Source organism: Acomys russatus, chromosome 32, assembly GCF_903995435.1.
Source record: "Acomys russatus chromosome 32, mAcoRus1.1, whole genome shotgun sequence".
Classification (NCBI taxonomy): Eukaryota; Metazoa; Chordata; class Mammalia; order Rodentia; family Muridae; genus Acomys; species Acomys russatus.
In genome coordinates, this window is record NC_067168.1 from 23,535,548 (window position 1) to 23,555,946 (window position 20,399).

General features: G+C 44.4%; 1 protein-coding gene across 5 annotated transcripts in view; it reads right to left on the minus strand.

Annotated features, from left to right (window-relative positions):
* Zbtb38 (zinc finger and BTB domain containing 38) overlaps window positions 1-20,399 on the minus strand; it is a 71,406-nt gene that overhangs the window by 36,864 nt on the left and 14,143 nt on the right. Inside the window, exon 2 of one of the 5 annotated variants that reach the window (XM_051140649.1) lies at window positions 14,484-14,548. The exons of 1 other annotated variant lie outside the window; for it this stretch is intronic. The gene's annotated coding sequence lies outside the window, so the exon portion shown is untranslated. Of the gene's footprint in view, window positions 1-372; window positions 537-817; window positions 966-13,497; window positions 14,153-14,483; window positions 14,549-20,399 lie in introns of those variants that run through there. 3 more of the 5 variants (XM_051140647.1, XM_051140648.1, XM_051140646.1) reach the window with 3 other exon arrangements.

Genomic DNA, 20,399 nt, shown 5'->3' on the forward strand with positions numbered 1-20,399 from the left:
AGTTCAAAACCAGCCTGGGCTGCATGCATGCTGAATGTTCTAGCCTCCTTAGCGATATCCTGTCACAAAACACAAACTCTGCTCTTTGATCTTAGCTATATTAAGTCGCTATAAGTTTCTCTGAAACCACAACGAAACTCCCACTCTTTCCAGCTACAAGAACCTGAGCGAGCACTCCCAATTAGGAGAATCGTCTTTAACCTTTCAAATATGTATTCGGCACGTTAACCTGTATCATTTAGAATAGATCATTAAAAAGAGTTTTCCATCAGGCCCTAAGCCCAGAATGGAATCAGGCACTTACCCACCGCAAAGCAGGAGTTATAAAGTGGAAGATAGATTAAAAAATAAAAAATAAAATCTCAGGCTAACCTGCAAAGAAGTGTCTAAAGGCGGACTGTCGAGTTGTCGCAACAGACCGACGGCTGCAAGAGAGGAGTAAGAGGACAAGACTGCAACCCCCTGGGGGCAGGGCCCTGCCTTTGCACGTCCGGTTCACTTGCAGGGGCTTGGTGTCGCACCAGGATCTCATCGTGATCCGGTAGGGCCAGGACGCGCGCGGCTCGGGTTCGCGCTTCAGGGGAGGGGAGGTGCGACAGTCCCCGAGCGGGTCCCGAGCCCCAGGTGCGCGTCAGTCGCCACCTCCCGCTACCCCTCCCACCCTCCCCACTCCCCCACCCCGGTGCAACAGAGCCTGGTGGGGTGGGACACGGGCACCTGCGAACGCTGGCTGCTCCGTCCGCTCCGCGTCCGCGGCTGCAGCCCACCGGCTCCCGCCTCCCTCCCGGAGACGCGCGGGCCCGGGGGGGACACTTACGGGGCTCTGCTCCGCCACCCGCGCGCTTCCCGCGGGGTCCATGGCGCTTCCGGACCCGCGAGTCCGGCCGCAGCGCCGCCCAGAAAATGGACGCCGGTGGCTGGGCCCGGACTCCCGTTCCACCCCCGGTGCAGGCCCGAGGGCGGCTCGACCTCGAGCGCGGACGCGCAGGCCTCGGGGACGCTGCGGGGCCGTGAGGCTCCAACGCCCGGCGCCACCGCTGCAGAGCCGGGCTCGCACAGGGGGGCTGCTGCGCGGCCACTGAGCAGGCCCTGGACACCGGGCGCAGGCCTCGCGCACCCGAGTCCTGTGAGGGCTTTAAGGGCACCAAATGCTCGGGAACTGGGTGTCACTTGTGCTTCCTCGTGGCTGGCAGATTATTTCCCACCATGGTATAAGTACTGTCTCCTGCAAGAGAGCCCACCCGCTTCCTCAAATAATGCCCACTGACTGCCCGCTGGCATCCTTCGTCCACAAACTCATAGTGTGGCGCTTGCTGCCTCACGCACACATAGGTGCAGGTGTTTGTTTTGTTTTGAATCATTCAGCACTGAGTCTTCCTTTACAGTTTTCTTTGGGAAAAAAACAAAAACAAAAACAAAAACCCAACAACTTATTCCCAGGCGACACCTTAAGGTTTTGAAAAAGGGTACTTTCCTGGAATACAGTGCTTCCCGTTATGTGCCCCAAGTCCTAATTAAACGTTAGGAATGTAATCATTTGGGGGGAGCTGAGTAGATTTTAATAGTATAAGCAAAGCAAAGCACCTTAAATGATGCGGGAAAGAACTGTGTCGTTTAAAAACGCCGAGCTGTGAAGGCTAACGATTGAGCAACTAGCATACACATGTAAGGCGCAGGTCCCAGCCTTCTGGATGCCAAGCACCCTTTCATTCTCTCTCTCGCCCCATAGGCCAGTGCTCACAGATCAACTCCACTGAACTGCATTTATTAAGTGATGATTCATGTTCCCCGTAAAAAAAAAAAAAAAACCTGAAATGTTTTTGTCTACATAACTGCCAATGAGAGCATCCACAAAACCTGAGCTAACTTGTTTGGTAATGGTATATTCCAACCTTAAAAACAAAACCAAAGAAACTCATGGTCTAATTGCATGTTTGTATGTTTCCATTGAGCCTTTTGGAAACTCTGAAAATGATTTTAAAACTTCAGGGGAACCGCGGACATAGGTTGGGAAGAGGCGGAAAGTGGGCTTGTTTGTTGATTCCCTGTGACTGGCAGGTGGGAGGTGTCAGCAAGGGTGTTTGGCCTTTTGGGCTCAGCCTGCCTGTGCTGACCTCCACATGTTTGTTGCTATGTAAGGGCCACTTCTCTGACCTTCAGCTTTGGTATCTTAACACGCAATGCCTGCATCCTAGGTGTTTTTTTTTTTTTTTAAATTGAATTAAATATATGTGTGAACCATTTACAATTGCACCTGGCATTCTAAGTGTTCTCTAATTTCAGGCAGGTGCAAGTGTTGGCATTGAAGGTTAACTACTCAGAGTTAGGACTTGTGTTGTTGTTTGTAGTGATTTTCCACGGGTGATCTGCTAGGGTCACGTGGGACTTAGACCCAGGTCTGACTCTAGGGAACACCCTGTCAACAGTTTGTTACTAGTGAAATGTGGCTCTGGCTTTTTTGAGAGTTTTAGCATGTGAATGGCCCCTCACCTCTGCCAGGGCATTCACCAAGAGTTGCATTTCTTTCTTATTGGAGCCAAATGTTTCTCCAGAAGCAAACAGATTTCCTCAAATTGTTATTAATAACTAAACTATCACAGGAATGGCCTGAAATTTATGTAATCACTTAGTCCCTCAAAACTTTCCATCCTTCCTCATAACTAGGCTCTCTCCCCATCATCCTTCTGAGTATGGGGAACTATCTGGAAATTTCCAGAAACATCCCACTTTATCATAAGTATGCTCTTTTCTGAAAAGGTTTTCTTTACAATTTTCCTTTCTAAAATAACTACATGTGGTGGTTTTTTTGGTAACAATTTCCACTTCAATACATTTTAAAAGGAAAAATCCAATCTAAGACTTCTTTAAGTTTTTAAACTTTAAGTTCTTAATCTTCCAACTGCTGGGTGAGGTGGCGCACACATTTAATCCCAGCACTTGGGAGGCAGAGGTAGGCGGATCTCTGTGAGTTCGAGGCCAGCCTGGTCTACAAAGGGAGTCTAGGACAGCCAACGCTACACAGAGAAATCCTGTCTCGAAAAACAAAACAAACAACAACAACAACAACAAATAATAATAATAATAATAATAATAATAATAATAATAATAATAATAATAATAATAATAATAAAAACTTCCAACTGCTCTGCTTTGCAGGACAGGACAGCTCCTCTGCCTTGTCCAGGAAGCTATCTTTGTTTTCTGTCTCACATGATTTCTGTTATGCTGCACGTGCTTTCTGATTAAGGACATGGAGCAGTCCCTTTTCTTTATAGGGCTTCAAGATAGCCGCTAAAAAGACTAAAATGTGTAAAAAAAAAAAAAAAAAAAAAAAAAGACTAAAATGTTGCCTCTTTAAGCATGTGCAAGGCATCCTTCACAAGTCAGCCCTCCCACTGCTCGGACAAACATCGCCCCTCCTCAGTTCTGTCTCGGGTCTTTCCTCTTCTGCTTTTCTCTTTCCCTTCAAGCACTTCAGATCGTCCCTGCCGGTCCCTGTCGTTTTCTGTCACCTACACCACGTTCCTGAAGGGCTTCTGGTGTCAACTTTCAGATCCCTTTGGGTACTGGGTAGAGAAATGTGTGAAAATGCACATCCTAAGTGCTGTGACCCTGGCCTGTAGGGGGGGGGGGAGTGGGGGATGTTGGGGGGAAGGGGGATGTTCCCGTTCTACCCAGAGGGGGAATTGAGAGCTGAGTGCTGTGCAGACCCAGGCTAATTGTTGGTGGGAATTGGGATAGCTCAACCAAACCCCAAATCAGGCTTTTCACAAAAGACCTATGAGATGTTGTCTCCCCTTAAAAAAAAAAAAAAAAAGGAAAGAGTCTGACCCTGACCTAGCCTCTAGCCTTAAACTACCAATTTACAGGACGCTGGGCCAGCCAGTCTCTGACTGGGGGAAACTCTGTGGTGGGAGCATTTCTTCCAACACTTTTTTTTTTTTTTTAAATAGCCATAGCAAGGATCAAAGAGAAAGGGGGAAGTAAGTGGAGTAATAAAATTCAGCGTGTGTGTGAGATGAACTGTGTGACACTTGGAAGTGTGCTTGACTGTTTAATGACCTAATTGGACAAATTCATATGTTGCCTATGAGAGGTAATGGCACTTGGCACTATGGTATGGCCCCACAGCGATATATATACTTTCAATAGTCTACAGTTTAAAACCTTCTTTGTTTTCAAAGAACTATTGCAAATTTACAGAAGAATGACAAGGACAGTGATATGACAGGCCTTTTTTTTTTTTTTTTCTGCTTCTCTTCTTAACCTTTGAAGGTTGCAGAGATTACCCCCTTCTAGCCCCACATAATTCAGCATTTCTTTCCCAAGACAAATTTTTTTCTCTTAGAATTGTCTCTTTTCGAGACCCATACTCAAGAGTCAGAGATTTAAAAGAAAGTTTGAGGCAGACCTCTGTGACCTCCAGGCCAGCCTGAGCTACATAGTGGTGAGACCCTGCCCAGAAAAAAAAAAACAACAACAAAAAGATACGAGGTGTGGGGTTTCATTTGAAACAACGAAGGAATTGGCATGAAGGAAAGGGGATATTTGTTAAGCCTTTTTGTTTTTACGTATGTTCAAGATTTTCAAAGTAAAATTTTAAAAGGTTATGTTTGTGGAAGATTTTCAAGTGATTGTGCTGTGATATCAGATAGGAAAATATGCAACGTGTATTAAAATGTTTACTGTGTGCAGATAAAAGATGAAAGTGGTAGGTGTGATACATTAATATTCTAGCTATTTCATAGTGTGTATATCTGAGTTTTCTAAGAAAAAAATAATAAAATTAAATAGAAAGAAATTTCTAGAAATTGGGACTAGTAGGATGGCTCTGTGGGTAAAGGTGCATACTGCCAAGTCTGATGATCTGAGTTCGATCCCCAGATCCCCACAAGTTATCCTCTGATCTACACCCCCTATACACACACACACACACACACACACACACACACACACAGAGTTCTTAAAAAATAGTATTAGAAATTAAACAAAACATGTTGACTTAATCTGGCCAATTGATCCCTAGAACAGATTACAATTTACAAAATAGAATCATCATCTATGCCTGTAATACCAATCAATACTCTGGACACCAAGGCAGGAGGTCCATGAGTTTAAATACAGCCTGGGCTACAAAGGGAGACCCTATTTCAATAAAAGGAGGAAGGAAGGAAAGAAGGCTCTGTCTTCAAACATGAATCTAAACTATGACCTATGACCTATTTTTGTATGGCCTAGGAATAGCTTTATGTTTTTTAAGCTGAAAATATTTCTAAATTTATTTGTATTCCTAATATATGTCTCTGTTGGGGTATATGCGCATTGTATAGGTACCTGAAGAGGCCAGAAGCATTGGATACCCTGGAGCTATAGTTACAGACAGTTGTGAGCAAGATGGGTTTCTGAGAATCCAATTTGGGTCCTCTGCAAAAGCATCATTTTCTCTTAACCAACTCAGCCATCTCTCTAGCCCAAGCTTTACATTTTTAAGTGATTGGAGGGAGTGTCAAAAGAAGACTATTATATGACAAGAAATCATATGAAATTCAAATGTCAGGGGGGATAGAGACAGAGACAGACAGAGGAAGAGAGAGGAAGAGAGGTGAGAGAGAGGGTAGGAGTAAGAGGGAGAGCCACGAGGAGGGTTTGTCCTTTTATATAGCCCTGGGCAGGGCCACGCCCCACGGCAGGTAGGCAATGACAGACATCACAGGTAGGCAGAATCCTAACAGTAGAGACACAATCACAGTCATATCAATTATAGTTATTGTGGCTAATATTGCATTTTATTATATTTTGTTTTATCAGTACAAAGTCTGTGGAATTTTGCTTTCTTCTTTGCTACATAATTACCTGTATGATAGCCTCAGCTTTGCCTCAATTCACCGTTTTTGTTTTTTTGTTTTTGTTTTTGGTTTTGAGACAGGGTCTCACTGTAACCCTGCTGGCCTGGAACTCACTATGTAGACTAGACCAGCCTTGAGCTTTCAGAGCTCTGTGTGTCTCGAGAGTGCCAGGATTAAGGTGTATAGCACCATGTCCAGCTTAAGGCAAATGTCTGGGGGTGCCTCTGATGCAGAGTGAACCAAAGTGGAGTCGCTCACACTCAAGCCCCAAATTACTAAACTTGAATTAGGTTGGCGTTTGACCTTCTGAGAAATCAGTAGATCACCCAGAAGTAGGCCAGCTCCGGTGGTCCGATAAGGAAGACGCCCTGCTTTAACCAGCATAAGGGCCAAAACCTGGAGGAGTCCAAGGTAAACCTCTGGGTTCTACTCACACTTCCTCAGAAAACTTGGCTCTTCTGCCAGGCCTACCTATGGCATCCCGTGCTTTTTATAGGTCATGTGTTGCCTGGTTCACAATCTTTAGTGAAAGTCAACTCCATCTTTAAGCTCAATTTGTTGAAGTTTTGTTTATTTCTTTATTTTGGCATTGCTGGGGCCTCAACCAAAGGCTTTATGTGTGTGTGCTAGGCAAACACTCTACCTCATATTCCTAGTTAAAAAAAAAATTTAGTTGGCATTGAAAGAAAAAAAAAAAAAAAAGCCCCAGCTACTTTCTATGTGACATTTTATAGGTGGGGGGAGGGGGGAAGAGCTAAGCTTCCCTGTTAACCGAAAACAACTGGTTTGGTGGAAGGAACACTAAACCCAGAGGCAAGCCCGAGTCTGCAGTGGACTCCCCAGGCAACCTCCAGAAGGCACAACTTCTGTGGCCAGTTCCCTCAGTGAGAGAAAAAGAACTGCGCCTGGGGGCAAGTCAGGTCTGGTTTGAATTGCTGTAAGAGGCAGGCAGGAAACATAAGGGAGCCTGCGTCCCAAGTGCTGCCATGCCAGCCTGTCCTGGTTGTTCTGCAGCCTGAGAGAGCCGGACAGTCAGAGTATCCTCTGGGGATGGGCAGGGAGCACGGACCACACAGGCTGGGAAAGAAGAAGGAAGGGCGGAAGCGGAGAGGGGGGCGGGGGGGGGGGATGCGGGGGGCGGGGCCGCTGAGGGAGAGGAGGGGGAAGAAAAGAGAGAAGGAGGGGGAAAGGAAGAGAAGGAAGGAGGGAGGAGGAGGAGGCAGGCTTTGAGGGAAGCCACAGGCAGAGAAGCATGAATTTGAGAAAGACAATTCCTTGGGCCTGCAGCTTACAGCGGGGTGGTGTTCGCCAGGGTCGCACCATTTTGTGAAGCCCTAATTTTGCTTACATAATGACAGTTCTCAGAACTAAAGTAACTTGTTTCTCTGGATTCTTTTTTTTTTTTTTTTTTTTTTTTTTGAGACGGGGGTCTGTCTGTGTAGCCTTGGCTGTCCTGGACTCACTTTGTAGACCAGGCTGGCCTCGAACTCACAGCGATCCGCCTGCCTCTGCCCACCACACCTGATGCGTTTCTCTGGATTCTTACCCTCCTTGTCCTACCAACCCGCAGTAAACGCTGACCAGCTGACCACCGCAGGAGAGTTGATTGCTCGCAGACATTTTTAACCCATTGCTCGCCTTATTTTTCTAGCTACCCTAGCACTGGCCAACCTCAGGCCAAAAATAAGGGCCATTTCCCACCCCCTTCCCCATTTCTGCCCTAGGGCTCCCCCAGCCTGTGAGTGGAAAGCAGGCTCTGACTCCTTACACTACACACATCCATCCAGGTCTGTCCCCAAATAAAGTCTGCGCTGTCGTTGAGTCACGGGTCCCTTTGCCTGTCTTTCCTTCTCCCACACCTTTCAGGGAGAGCTCCAGTCTGTGGCCTGTAGCAGTCTGACAGCACTTGGGCACGGCACCTACTAGATGCCCTCTCATTTTGGGTGAGCTTTGGTGGGGTTCAAATAGAACGATAGGGGGTCCTCTCCAGCATTCTTAGCGCCAAGAACTGAGCCTTAGGATGGAACTGGAGACTTCGCAAGGCCCCAGGGTTTATCACACTTAAGGGGATCAATCAGGGCGTGCTGCCCAATAGGCAACGTGGAACGATTTAAGTAACAAGGCCAATGAGATGTCCAAAGCCAAACAGAACGGCAGAGCGCTCTGTCTCCACACCGCTGGCCTGCGGCCTGCACCCGAAGGCCCTCCAAGACTCCTTTCTCTCTAGCCCTCTCCACACTCTCTCCCTTGTACCTTGTACCCCTGGCTTCAAAGGCAAGCATCCTCTCCTGCCTGTCCCCACTGCCTGATGGCTGCTCCCTTTGTCCCCACTTTCTAGTCTGCACCCCCACCTGCCTAGGTACTGCCTTCTCAGTCTTCCACTACCCCTTTTCACTTCCCAGATGACAGCCTGTTCCCGCCACCTGGGTTTCCCAGTACCCTGCACACTTTTAAGAATCCATAGGGTAATTCCTCTCCCTGTCCCTACTAGAAAAATCCTCCTTTCCCCCTTTCTCAGTTCTAGAAATAAAGAAAAAAAGAAGGTGGGATGGGGTGGGGATTACAAGGGCACTGCCCTTCTGGGATTTAACCACATTCTCAGCTGGTGGCTTTTGTTTTCTCCTCTCACTGGTTTGTAAGGCCCTCAGGCAGGCACTCCGGTAGCAAGCTCAGTGAGGCCTTAATTAGAGCAAGGCCTCAGACCTGGTAAGGGATTTTAGGATGCAGAAAGAATTTCAGAATATCCATTTGGTAGCAATGAGCAGGGTAAAGATGTTTTATTTTGTAAAGCACACAACAAAAACCTCCATGCATTCGTGAACACAGGAAAGTATTTATACTGGCATTTTTAAAAACAAAGCAGTTCTAAATAACAAACTCCCTCTGCCGCCTAACATAGTGAGAGCGGACAAATACCAGTCTCCAACCCTTAGCAGAAAAAGCCGCCGCAGCAGCAAAGATGCCATTAAATGAAAAAAAAAAAAAAAAAAAAATGCAGAATCAGCTGCAAGACCAAAGAACAATTTTATGGTCACTGAGACGTTTTAGGCCACATCGGTGACTGCTGGGCTGGGATCACCTAACAAAGAGTGATTTAGGAACTAGGTTCAACTTACCTCCTACCCAGAAAGCTTTTCTGCAGACCTGTCAGGAGGCAGACCTTCCCAGCCCCCTGCTGTCAAACAGGCAAGGTGAGAAAGCAAAGAGCATCTTGCCTGCATCGCAAATTCAAATTTTTGCATTCAAGGGCTTCTGCTAACCTAACATCTGCTCGTGAATTCTAAAGTGGCAGCCGTTATTGAGGTCACTTGGCAAGGTAAGCTGACCAGCTTGGAGAAGGGTAGCCAGGCATACGGTGGCTTATTAGGAGCCAACCTCATCTTAGCAAGGTGGTGAGGGAGAAAAGACAGAAGAGTCCAAGCAAAGACCTGTCCTTGATATTGGCTGAGCTGCCTATAAACAGAAAGGTGGATTTTAGGGAACAGTAACAAAGATTCCTTTCTGTACCAGGAACGATACATAATTGCTCCGGCCTTCTGTGGGAACCGCAACAGAGTCCCGTGGGGGCCCTGTCCGGTTCCATTCTGCCTGGTTAAAATCGCTGTCAGCTACCTGGTAAATGCTCAACAAACACACCAAGATGCGAACCACGTTGCTGAAACATCGCTTCCTTCCGTCCACTACAGGCAATTCTCTACAACAAAGGACCAGAGCGCAAACTTGTCCTGCAGTAGGAGATTTAACTATGAGGGCCCAGCCAGGCTGCCTCTGTTGTACTAAGTGTGCTGCTAAGTGAAGGATAAGTTTTAGAAAGGCTTTTTAAGAACCTTACGGAATTTAGCTTGGACAGCAGATCAACCCCAATCTCTGACCCTCATCACCCGACTATCCTGGCAGGAAGAGGAGAGGGTTGGCTTCTTAAGACCTTTCTTAGCCCCATTAGTATAACAGAGAAAATGCATCAGGAAAGCCAAGGCAGAGCCCCAGGGTTTTAGGCATTTCAAGACAAAGATTGTTTATTAGCCAATTGAAATGTAGACCTCTCCACCATTCTGCCTTTGGTGTGTGGGGTAGTGAAATGGAAGTCTCAATGTTTTGCCATGAGCGTAAATCCCGGAGTCCTTAGGAAAAAGCAAAACAAGATACTTCCCAGAACATTCCTTTCTCCAAGAGGCCTTTACTGAGTTGATGTTGGGTCTCTGCCAGGATTGCATCACTCCTGGGGATGCAATGCCAAGAGCTCTACTCCACCTTCCCAGGTAGATTCGGGCCACTTCCGGGGTCAAAGGCACCTGCATCTGGTGTCTTGTCAGGTTAAAAACCAGCCACGGGGGTGCGGGGGCGGGGGGAGACTGGGCTGCCTTTTCACATCGAGAGGGAGCAACCGTGACACTGTGGAGCCTGGCTTCAAGAGGCTGAAGAGCCCACAAAGTGCGTGCTTGGGCACTCCGCTACAGCTCCATCAGATCCTTGTCCGAGTGGGTCTTTCATCCCAGCTCCACAGCCGCATTCCAAAGTGGTTCTCTCTACACCCATCCCCCTGCTTCAGTTTTTCTTCGTTAAGTGGTTTTGAGACAGCGTCACTTGCTCAGGCTAGCCCAGGACTCACCAACTGCCTCCCCAGTCCCGGAGCTACAGGCATGTGCCACTGCACGCAGCTCTTTTTCCTTCTTGTTCTTGTGCTTGCTAGTTATTTGCAGGCATGTTTGTTTTTGCCGCTTCCCCACGGTCTACCCGGCCATATTAAAGCAGGACCGTGAAAGCAAGCTCTGGTCTGTCCTGTTGGTTATTGTATTTCTAGCTTCTGGAATATGCTTGGTAGACAGTAGATGCTCAGCAAATATGCTGTTTAGTGAACCTTGGAAACTTAGCTGTTAGAACAACCGATGTGGGACCAGAAACTCAAAGACTTACTTAGCATGATTTAGTAATCAAGAGGAAGGTGCTAGGTTATTTTCTAGATGTTTCTCCCCCACTCCCCACCCCCCTCACACATAGAGCAATAAAGACGCTCTAAGTCTAAGCCATAGCCTGGCCACCATCCTAGCTACAGGGGACTCTCAGGAAAGAGTCACCTTAACGTAGAAGGAGGAAATGAAGCCTTGTATTGCCACCGAATTTAAAGCTTGTGAAACATATCTCTATTCCCCAAAGAAAAACAAGAGTTGAGAATTTTAAACTATAAATCATTTGGGCAGAAAAACCACACTTTTGCCCATTTCGTTTTGCTGAGAACAAAGCAGTTGTTTGCACATGCTTCCTGTCACACCTGCTCTGGCCTGCCCAGCGCAGACACCTCAGCTAAAAAGTGTAAATGGGTTGAGCCTACCTAGTCAGTTAAACATGGAGAAGAAGTAAGTGCCACTTGCCCTAGTTTCGGCTAGTCGAGGAAATCCAATAATAAATGTAAATGGGCAAGTTTAGAAAAGCTTTGTGCCTTGCAAACATTGCACTAAGGCGAAGTAATAAATAATAATTATTCTTCCATCCACTAGTCTATTTATTAGAGTGATAATGGTGCAGTGTATTTCCCAACAGTCTTGTTTGGTTTTCTGGCTCTGTGAATTATATTTAAAATTCTCTTAGGCATGACTAAGAGCAACACAAATGAATAATGTCACTTAGAGAAATCATTAGATATGAAAACCTCCACAGTGACGCAGCCATGCTTAAGGTGAGAACAAAAGGATCGACATGCTATGAAAGTGGGACTCCACCAAGCATCCACCGCTAGGACAGCGACAACTGCATCTCACCCATCTAATCTTGTAATTAAGATTTTTAATTCATTTAACGTGATTAATTCGCACTGGCCTATCAGGATGGAAGGCATTCCGACAGGATCTTTCTGGACAGCAAGTGTTCTAACTACAAATGCTGAGCTCACTATTATTTGTCCGAGAGCGAGTGACAATTAGTCCGAGCTTTACTGCAATTGTTAATGCTGCTGGTCTTAAAAATAAATGCCCTTTACTGAATCAGGCTTCTGACATCTCCCTTTGGTCTGCACCCTGATGGATACTATATACAAAATGTACTTAGTCGTTTCAAGACACAGGCAAGAAGCAAAATGGCTCCCAAGCAGATTAAAAAAAAAAAAAAAAAAAAAAGGTATTGCAGGAAGAAAGCTACTCCATGACAATCTCAGAGACCGGGATCACCTGATGAGTCATGCTCTAATATAACTGAGCCCCAGAATGAGTCCGAAAACAATAATTTGTCCTCAAAACAACCTAGTAACAGTAAGCAACAACCACACTTGAACTCATAAGAGATTTGCCTGTGCAGATCGTACAGTAGGAAATGAAACAGTCTGCTGGAAACAGCAACCATTTGCACACACACAGCTCTGAATCCCAGACTTCTTCACCTGGGAGCATCTCCCGGAGGTTTTAGGTACTAGCAACAGCTGCAGAGGCTCTCCCGTGAGGGCTCAGCCTGCGCTTGTCATAAGGAAGGCAGGCTTGGGTTTAGGGCTAGCTCCACCCTGAGCTGGGAGGTTGGTTACCATGGAGGGCTGAGGATGCTAGAAGCAGAGGCTGGGTGGTAGGATTTCTGAACCAGTTTTTGTTCCAGAGGCGCCAGTGAACTCCTGAGCCTGCAGGTACAGCTCTCTCCACAAGCCTTGACCGGCAATTCTAGAGCTGACTGGAGAGAAACCTTAATTCAGGTCGAACTGAGCACAAAGGGCAAGAGAAGTGCTGCCACTGAGCAAGCCTTCGTGGATCCAGAAGTGCAGCTGACGCAAGGGTTTGAAGACCGCATTAAAAAAAAAAAAATGTCTAAAGCCAGTTCAGGTTCTGTGAAACTCTTCACTTGGCACTAAGATACTCTTGTGCATTATCTATTACTACATTTTAAAATATGAGTCAGTTACCAAGGAAACAGGTTCTGGCCCAGTGTTAATTTGAAACTAAAATATTTTTTTGAGGGATTAAGCTCAAAGGAAAGAATTCATGAAATGATTTTGAAAGATGCCAGGATATGGTACTTTAGAGAGGCACAACAGTATTTCTGCAACGAGCCATTCTAGGGGCTCGGCTTCATTTAATGGAGCTCCATGTCTGCTAAGAGGGCCGTGGAAACTTAGCATTTTTCCCTTTAAAAATGATAATACCCCGCCCCCTGCTCCATGCACAGACAAATAGTGGATTTACCATTGTATATGGCAAAAATATGATTTTTTGAAAGAATGTAACTTTTAATTGTCATCTCTCATGTAATACAGTTAAAAGTCCGCTTCTTAAGGATTAAACATTTTTGATAATTCCTTTACAGCTTATTTACGTTCTTTGCAATTGTCTCTGGAAACCCATTTGGCTTTTAAATTCAAACTAAAATTGAGCCAAATCACCAGACTTTTAAAAAAATTTCTTTTGTCTGGTGGCGCCACACCTATCATACAACTGAATATTTTTTTTGAAAAAGAAACCATGATATTTTTACAGCAGCATCTTTTTATAAGTTTATGCTTATGTCTATGTAGTATTTGATGGCAGAGGCTGTTCAGTTTAATGTCACCCCCAAATATTACAAGTATCTTAGTTTTTATTTCAAAAATCACATTTTTATGCATCTAATGTTTTTTCTGCATGGCTCAAAAAAAAAAACAAAAAAAAAAAAACTATAAAGCATGCAAATTCCAACCTACCTGTGCGCACCACTCAGGGCAGGGTTAGCATAACAAGACACTCGGCCATTTTTATGTAAGGCGATGGAGACCAACTGATTTCTCCGTCTTCTTGCTCACAAGTTTTAGATGCGATTGTCACACACACCAAAAACCATACGCAGAACAGCTTGAATGCACTGTGATCACGAGGACTGAATTTATCAACAGCAGAACAGGACTTGAAAAAAAAGAAGTTTCTCATCCAAGGATTCTCGGAGGCTGCAACCAAGGAGGTGGTGTGTTGGATTTGTTTTTTTCTCCCTTGCTCCTCTGAGAGTTCAAAGCTCAGAGCTGACCACTGCAAAGGCTACTATCACATTTGCTGAAAATCAAGCCACTGATACCAGCACCGAAAACACAAATATGAGGACCTGACTTGCTTGCACGCCGATGCAGTGCCCGTGAGTTAAAAGCAGAGCCCACCTTGCCTCCTACCTGCATAATAAACATGTAAGTTTCAAGTGTTTAATTTGATATTCACATTAATTAACAATACAACATACATTATTTAAAAGACAGCAAATGCAGGAAGAAAGGGGAGACACCATCTGTTAACAGAGTTTTGTTGTTCTTGTTTGGGTTTTAGGGTTTTGTGGGATTTATTTGGCTTTGTTAAAAAAAAAAAAAAGACATAATCTTATTTTGAATGTGATAAAAAAAAAAAAAAAAAACCCAAACCTGCAGAAGCAAATGAATCTGAAAAGAAAGATGATGTCGAAATAACGAAGGTTGTAATGAGGCAAAAACAAGTCTTCGCTACCAGATGACATGGCATGGAGAGCGTTTACATACCCACATCTGAAATACTAGGCAACGTGTAATGAATTCTACACAGCATGCACACACAGCACAGCACGGCTAATCCTGCCTGCCATCTTAGGCTCACACAGGCAAGATACGCACTGCATGCAGCACACGAGCGAGCGTGAGGGAAAAAGGGGGAGGAGGCACAGGACCGGCTCACCTTAAATGCAGTATCTGATTAATGTTGTAAGTGACATTGCATTTCAGCCTCAGAGTCTTGGTTCAACTGGATAGGAGGGAACAAAGAAGGAATGTCATCAATTGGTGATGCAAGATGAGGCCAATCACTAACCACTGTTTAGCAAACTCCAAATTCTGCAACCAGGCAGGAGAAGGCATTTCATGCACTTAGGCAGAGCGGCTCCTGCTTCTGAAAACCAAACAGTCCTTTTTCGCTAAGGAAGAAAAGCAGCTGGAATGAATACTGTCATGTCCTCTTCTTGGAGAAAGCTTGCACTACAGTATGTATCTGCTCGGGGATGCATTTTATAGACTGTTAATTTCATAGAACTGCTAACAGCAGCAGAAAAAAAAAATAAAAATAAAAAAAAATAAAAACCTGTTAAGCTACTGCCAAGTGAAGACGAATTCTGATATGAAGGGAATAGCATTTGTAGATTTTTTTTTTTTCCCCCAAAACCCTAAGGTGCCGTCAGGCTTGTAGAAGAATGCATGATCAGTTGTCTGTATCCGTTCTATAACCTTTAACCACAGGCAGCGTAAATGTAGCCGGCTAAATGTATCTGCAGTACGGAACAGCAGATACCGCTGCAGACGGATTCTATGAAGATGGAAGCGAAGCCAAATAAAATCAGTACAGAAAAAGACATTGATGTCAGGTTCCTTAAGCTGTACGGCTGGCCTTCATAAACAATTAAAGCTATCTTTAGGATACTGACCTAAATAGCAGTAAGATTTACAGCAGCATACTATACATGGTCCAAACACAGAAAATGCAGAGTGATTTGTCATCCCCCTCCCCCCTCCAAAGCGAACACGCCAGTTATAGGAATACCGAAAGGCTATGGACAGTACATACTAGAGGGAAGAGACAGTGTGCTGAGAGGCAGTGTCCCTTTGTTTTACTTTGAGGCTTATTTTAGCTACACTAGCACCACAGCACTGACATTAGGAGGGCAGGGTTGATGCGCGCTGCTATCCATTTTATGAGTGAAATGTTTCCCGAAAATTAAATCTCATCTACTCAGACACCAAATTTCATGTTGTCTTCAGCCCCTCCTCCCCCACCGCTCAGGATTGATGGGACCTAGTGTGGCTGAACGTAATAAACTGGGACTGCTTTCTATAAACTCCAGTTCATAATTATGAGGAATTATTTTTTAATTAAAAAAAAGCCTTCAAGAATTCTTATGCACAGATCTTTTCATTCCTTCCTCTCTCTCTCTCACACATACGCACATGCATGCACATATGTACACACACACACACACACACACACACACACAGCTCAAATTGCAACGAAACGTACAACATGTGGGACAAAAACTGTTAAATGGCTGCTTAGTCAGGATTTAAAAGAAACACCTCATAAGCAAATACTCTTTTGCTTCAAAACCAGTGTAATTATGTTTCCAAAGAGGAAAACCGAGTAGCTTGGTGGGTTTTCTTTTTAAGATCCTACCAACAGATTAAAAACAGAAAGAAAAAAAAAATTTAACATGCTGTATAACAAGAAGTCTTTTATTTTAAGAAAGCAAAACAGATTCTTCCCTACAAAGAAACCATACCCACCCAACCCTCACAGCTATTATTACAAGCCAGCATCTTTACGAAATTCTTGATTTTTAAATATATAATCTTTACGTTTTTCTTCTCATCTCTCACACAGTCTTTAACTGTCTATTGCATCACCAAACCTGCTAATGTTAATTAATTTTAACAAGGCAACCATGAATTAATATTTTCTGGGTCTGCCAGTCTTCTAGCGACCCCACCTTCTATGAGAATTGCCTGAAGATAATGAGGTTAGCAAAAAAATATTCGTGTGCCCTAGAAATTGCTTAAAGGAGAAAACACATCTGGAAATCTCAGCTTGGGTACTAGGCTTCACCACTGGATTGTTTCCAGTTTGAATTCCGTCTTCTTCCTCAGAGCAGACTGTCTGGAAAGCGTGCATACCCGCCCATCTCTAGCCCATAGGCTTTATCCTATCAGTGGGGTAGGCTATTGGGATGGGGTGGGAGTCGGGGTGGGGGAGGTCCCTACCTGATCTTCTTGTGGAAGCTCACTTCTCTCTCACTCCAGAAGCGAATGTGGCTTTAATGAAAAACGGTAGCTCTTGGTCTGACACCCGTGGAGGAGCCATCTTCCCCACCCCCACTTCAGTGCTCTCTAAGCTCTGGCTAACATTGACAGCGACAGAAAATCAGAATGGCGTGTCCTTGTCCTAATTCTTTACTATGGGGGTCTGGAATTAGACTGTTAGGCCGAGTTACAGGCACTAAGGTAACCGCCGTGGTTAAGCAGGGAACCCTCCAGATGAGCTGAAGAAGATCAAAGGAAACACCTTTGCACTTGGTCTTTGCTACTTTGTGGGTTCTTCTTTTTCCCACCCTTTATTCCCTGGTTTCACCCCACTAAGACTAGATAGGTTAGAAACCAGGATAGAGGGGGAAAAGATTCCTGGATCTATTTTCTTTCCTTTTGTTTCTTCTTTGACCATGGCTACTAACCAACCTCAACCATCCTCCCTAACTGACCAACACCCGGGGCCCTTGCATTCATGTAACCTCTGAAAAGTTTCCCAGAATTCCAAAATGCCACACAATCACAGAAATTATCTGCAGCTGGCAAAACAATGCTTTAGCTAGAGCATGCATGAGGCAGATCATGGTCAGCCGCTGCGGACAGGCCGAAGCCGCTCCAAATCCCCACGCTTGGCATTAAAATGAAAGCACCTTCCTATATTACTATTTCTGTATTTTGTAAAGAAGCCAAAATTCCAGAGTTCTCAAAAAAACAAAAACAAACAAACAAACAAACAAACAAAAAACATGTCAGTACGCACCTTGGCATGTGACACTCAGTGTCTGTCGAGAGAGTCCCATGAATGACATCTGAAGGCTAGACATTCATGTTATGCAATCACGGAATATTATTAAGATGAGAATTCAGTGGTGACTGCGTTGATCCAAGTCAGTGCCTCCTCTTGTCTGGGATAATAAATGACAGTGACAATGACCGTCACCCATCCCAGGCTCCTTGGAGATCCCGTCAGAGCAGTGGTTCTCAACCTTCCCGATGCTTCCTTCGTGCCAACCTTTGAATACAGTTGCTCATGTTGTGGTGACCCTGACCATAAAATCATTTTCGTTGCTACTCCACAACTATAATTTTGTCACTGTTATGAGTCATAATGTAAGTATCTGGTACACTACCCCTGTGGAAGGCTCCTTTGGCCCCCAAAGGGGTCAAGACTCACAAGTTGAGAACTGCTGCTTTATATGGAAGGGTGGTGGCTGTGGCTGGGCCCCATACTCACACTTCTTATAACCAGTTGTCAAGGCAAAGGGTCCCTACAGCTCTCTGTGGGGTGCCCTGTTCACTCTTGCTGCCGAAATGAGCAAAAAGACATATATTGGATGTTATTTTTGTGATGTCCCAAACCAGCAGACCAGCGAGCAAACATGATGTATTTACCAAACCTACTTGGGTTAAACAAACATGAATTGTAGCTGTAAATACTTTGAGGAATGAGGCTGGGTAGATGCTGTCAACTAATAAATCTTGTTTGGCACTGGGGGGAAAAAGCCATGCTCATGCCTGAATTATTTAAGCTTTGTCACGATTACAAGTGGCAAAGATACGCATTCACTTAGTATGTTAAAAAAAAAAAAAAAAAAAAAAAAGAATTGCATGCCCCTTATCCTCAGGGCATATGCAGAGAGAGAGAGAGAGAGAGAGAGAAAGAGAGAGAGAGAGAGAGAGAGAGAGAGAGAGAGAGAGAGAGAGAGAGGTTAACGTAAATGAGCATCCCTCTTCCACAATGAAAATTGTAGGCTTTGACAAGTCAAACACAAGGTTCCCAAAATAATGTGGCAAGAGCAAGCTGGAGGATAGAGCAAGGATTGCGCTCTTGCTTGCTCATGGCCTCTGCACTCTGCAAGCAGAGCTAATTTTATTTCCAGGCCTGTGGGTTAAAGTTAAATTGCTTGGCTTATGCAAAGTATATAATTCAAGTCTGAACAGAGCTCGACTCTTCTCATTTAAAAAAAACCATCAAGCCAGGGCACTGAGTCCCAGAGGAATCCTTGGTTTATAAACATTTGGATTGGTTTGCATGTTTCTTGATGCCACTCACGACTTTAAAAATTACAGCTGGCTTCATTTTGTACCTAATCTACATATGACTAGGTGAACTCATTAGCCAGTCAACTGAATTTTAAAAATAAATGTTTACCATGCATACTATTTTTATTTAAATTCTTAAAATGTAAAAGGCAGAAAAAATTTTATGAGGTTGGTTATATTCAGGCTTGGAAACAATATGGCCATTCTTTTTCTTTCCTTCTTTAATTAATTATTAATTAATATCTATGTTCTTTGAGACAGAATTTCACTTTGTAGCCTTGGCTGGCCAGGAACTCACTATGTAAATGAATGTAGCATCAAACTCACAGATACCTGTCTGCCTCCGCCTCCTGAATGCTGGGATTAAATATGTGTGCTGCCTCAACCTGCAATAAAGTGATTATAATAGCTTTGGGGGCGCTGGAGAGATGGGTCAGCAGTTAAGAACATTGGCTGCTCTTTCAGGGGACCTAGGTTTGATTCCCAGTATCCATATGGTGGCTCATAAACATCTGTACTCCAGTTCCAGGGGACCCAATACCCTCCTGAACTCTATGAACGCCAGGCACACTTGTGATACCCAGACATATATGGAGATAAAACACATACACATTAAAAAAAGAATCTAAAAAAAAAATGATGGAATGATATTTTAGCTGGCATTTTTGAGGAAGCCCCTCATGTTTCCAATGGCTATATCTTGTCCAGAGATCTGGGCAGGAACTTCTATATGCTGATCAAAGATGAAAATCATACTTAATATTTTAGCTCTGTTATCTTAATAAATCTGAGCTAACAATACTATACCTATCTTATAGAATTGCTGTCATCCGCAATCATCAAAGATCTTGGTTTTTTGGGTTTTTTGTTTGTTTGTTTTTGTTTTTTGTTTTGGTTTTTCAAGACAGGGTCTCCCTGTATTAGCCTTGGCTGTCCTGGACTCACTCTGTAGACCAGGTTGGCCTCAAACTCACTGTGATCTGCTTGCCTCTGCTGGGATTAAAGGCGTGCGCCACCATGCCCGGCTTCAAAGATCATTATTAAACAGAGACTGGAGTTCAAGTTTGAGACAGGTTGACTGAAAGCCTGGACCTTTGCCCAACACCAAGAGATGAAAGTGCATCTCATCTCCAACTGTCTCCAGAAATCTCCTCACTGGGATGACATCCTGGGGAAAAATTTCTCACAGAGCACCCTGGTCCCCTATAGCTGTGGCTACCCCTGTTTATATGAACCAGGTCCAGGGAATTGTGGGTACCTAAGCTATTACCAACCAAAAACAGCCTAAGCCCAGCCATTGAAAAGAGATGGGAAGAAAAAAAAAAAAAAAAGCAGTACATGTTGGGAAATTAGGGAGGTTTGTTACACCTTGTAAATGTTTCATGATACAAAGTAGATGGGAAAGGCTTCCATTTCTGCACAGCTAACATCTCCTTGAGGGAAGTTCAGGTTTCTGTATCACACCTTAGGCCTGGAGTGTGGCTCAGTTTACATAAGGCTCTGAGTTTGACCCCTAGCACCACATACATACAGATTTGCCCCAATCACACCCTTAATAATTTAGTTCACCCACTCATTATACTAAAATTTACCGCTGACTTCTGACTTCCTTTTATACCTACTGTGTTTAGCATTTACGAACAAGCTTGTTATAGACTACCTGGCTTTTAGCGTAAATTAGCGATGAAGAAAAAAGTCGGTTATCAAGATCTCTGGAAGAGCAGACAGTGCTCTTAACTACTGAGCCATCTCTCCAGACTGGAAAC